Genomic DNA, 3,510 nt, shown 5'->3' with positions numbered 1-3,510 from the left:
GTATATATATATATATATATATATATATATATATATATATATATATATATATATATATATATATATATATATATATATACAATATGTGTGTGTATGTTTATATAGATAGACATATAGATATATAGATTTGGAGTGCTTCTGGAGTCTGTTCTAAATTCTGCTCCTTTTCCAGTTTATAAACATGCTTTGAATTCTCAGTGCAGTTTGAGAGAGGCTGTCCTAATAGGATACACAGTGAGCATCTACAATGGAGACGTAGGCTGACTCTGGTGGTCATGTACCTTACAATAGAGTCTGAAGTGAGATGGAGAAGTGGACAAGAGATGTGCCGCATTCCTGCCAACAGCCCCCAGTCAGCCAAACAGCATTTCGACAACCTCCAGCGACACACTGATGTCACTTTAGACCGATGTCCAAGTGTCAACACCTGTGTCAATGGTGCAGTTAACCTCTAATGGCAAATCCCTGCAAAAGAGTCTGCTCGTCTGTTTAATACAACTCAAACGGTCAATTCGGGTTTGGATGAATTGGTTTATTTAAAATAAGAAAGGAAGCTTAAACACAAAAGGAAGTGTGGCCTAAAATTAATTAGACTGTTATAACGTGAGGGGAAGTCCCCATTAGTCTAACGGGTATTTATTTGTTACACATTTCAGTACACAATGGAAATTGTGGGCGTTTTTCCACAATTCCCTCGAAACTGGAAAAATCAGCCTGAAGACTGTAGTGATGCACCCAGGAAATGTCATCAAACCCCTTGGAAGGCTGAGACATTTCCAAAGACCGTGAGTGGTGAAATAGGGTGAATTAAACGCAAGGAAGAAAACATGTTCAGACTCGCCGGCTAATGCTTGTTGTCTGTGTATGTGTCAGCTGCTATTCTTCAAAAGAAAACTGTCCTATTTTTTGTGTGTTCTGTACATACACCTCCACTCATCCTCCCTCATTAAAAGCAGAGTTCACCTCTTGAATTAGTATCCCGGTCTAATATACTAGTCAGTCAACCAGCCGCTAATGGCCTGGCAATGTCAGGAAAATGTTAATGCACACATTAGCTTTGTGAATGTGTGCAGATGTATACATTACTGCTTCTACATGTTCTTCGCTGCCTAATTGGACAAGACAGTCTCAATGTCTGTCAACCATTGGCGATGGACAATGGTCTCATCTATCGGCCCAACCAGATTGGACATCAGTGCATTTGGGCTCACTCGAATTGTACGTTTCTATATAAAAGCCTTAAAGCACAGACACACACACACACATACATCTGTATGTTCGTATCAGCAAGATGTGAGCTACATTTTGAAAGGAGAAAGCATTATATTAATACACTGCAATTATGTCATTATGTCGAGAGCAGTACTGCATCTCGGAGGTGAACTGAAATGTGCACAGGCAGACTGTCATAGACATTTACATGTTATATGCACATGTATGTATTTTACTTTATGAAATGTTATAAAATTGAGTAAAATTATACAACCATTAATTTGTAGAGTGCTAAATAGTTGTCATATGTTGCACTGCACTGTGGAAAATAGGATATTAATGAGTAGGAATGTGATTTGGCAACCACCAATGGGAATGAATATTGAACAGGATCTGTCGGCAAGGCACTCTGGGTGATTTTGATTCATACATTGGTGTTACATCTCAACTCATGGAAGAAACACAAATAAGGAAACTGAGCCCAAAAGTATCATTCTAAGCTAAAATATTTATTTGATCTAGGGGTTACAAATAAAGATAATAAATTAATAATAGCAAATAAACAAATAATAAGCAGAAATAAAATTTTAATAATGAAAACGGTAGAGGTCCAACGGAGCTCAACTGCAGGATGTTCTAACAAAAGAACTAGGCTCCTCCCCAAACAAGGACAGATCTCTTAAATACCCAGTTCCCCCAATTAAGAACAGGTGGATCCTTCTGTCTCTGTCTTGCACACACACACACACACACATAGCAAGTCATCTGCCGCTTTTCGAACCCAGGTGAATGTGATGAATTTCTCTGCAGGGGTAAACAGAGTGGATTATGGGTAAACAAGATTCAGTCAGGAAGAAGAGCAAAGCTGTCACTCAGAGGTCAATCCCTCCCCTCCTTCAGAAAGAACTACCTTCTGCAGAGAAAAGAACATTTATTTGCTGTCGACAGTATTCGAACAAATCCATAATTGCACCGCTTAAATATATCGAGGGCAAAATTGTGTTTTTAGGACATTTAAATGAAATATAACTCTCTCATTAATCACATTTAACCACAATAAAAGTTGTAATAAAAATATGCTCTGTTTAATGCCAAAGCAACCCTTTTGATGTTCCATATCCATTGTAGGTGGATTTGAAACCTCATCTGTAACCCAACGTTGAAGTTCATGGGAAAGAAACAGGCCAGTAGGCAGAACCGACAGCATATCCCACGAGGCTTTGCAGCACTACTCATGAGTTCTCATGGTCATGAGGAAGGCCAAACATGGCCTTCAGGGTCACAGGCCATTTCCCACTGCTGGCCAAACATGATCTTTCACAGGCCAATAATAAATTGTTAAACACAAAGACAGTCTCTGCTATGAAGTCGTAACACTCACAAACCGTGGTTTATTTTTCTTACCTTTGAGAATGTAAATCTGGGTCAGGGTTGATTTTCAGGGTTAACTGTGTGAATGTTGCTTTGTTTTAATTCACAATCATGAACAGAAAAGTGTTTGGGGTGCTGTTTCAAATCAGTCTCACCATACTATCAGAGTATATAAGTATGATGTTACAATAACTTATGTTTGTAAATCTTGCAAGTATTGTAAAAAATATTGTGGAATTTTTTTCTTTCATGTTCGCTTTTTTTTAGTTTAAATATTAATAGCAAAAGTAGACATGTGCAGTGTGTATTTGACTCCACCGTGTTTATTATTTATTTTATTTTATTGATCGCATGAATGCAATAGCCAATCAGAGGCATTTCAGTTTTCCCCTAAAATTTATATGTGTGACCCTGGACCACAAAACCAGTCATAAGGGTCAATTTTTCGAAATTGAGATTTATACATCATCTGAAAGCTGAATTAATAATATTAATAAGCTTTCCATTGATGTGTGGTTTGTTAGGATAGGACAATATTCGGCAGCCAGAGATACAACTATTTGAAAATCTGGAATCTGAGGGTGCAAAAAAAAAAAAATCTATATATTGAGAAAATAGCCTTTAAGGTTGTCCAAATGAAGTTCTTAGCAATGCATATTACTAATCAAAAATTAAGTTTTAATATATTTACAGCAGGAAATGTACAAAATATTTTCATGGAACATGATCTTTACTTAATATCCTAATGATTTTTGGCATAAAAGCTTTTGTGCATGCTTTTGTGCTCCAGGGTCACATATTATTGTGTGGGCCATCATTGATAGAGGTCAAACAGTGGAAATGAGCTAAATCGATCATTTTTTTCTTTTCAAACTGCAAGTGGGCTAGAGTTTCTACTAACGCGAGAACTATTTAGCTTCTCCCCGA

Source organism: Sinocyclocheilus grahami, unplaced genomic scaffold (genome assembly GCF_001515645.1).
Source record: "Sinocyclocheilus grahami isolate Dianchi unplaced genomic scaffold, SAMN03320097.WGS_v1.1 scaffold433.1, whole genome shotgun sequence".
NCBI classification, from domain to species: Eukaryota; Metazoa; Chordata; class Actinopteri; order Cypriniformes; family Cyprinidae; genus Sinocyclocheilus; species Sinocyclocheilus grahami.
Note: the sequence above shows the minus strand (reverse complement) of the source record.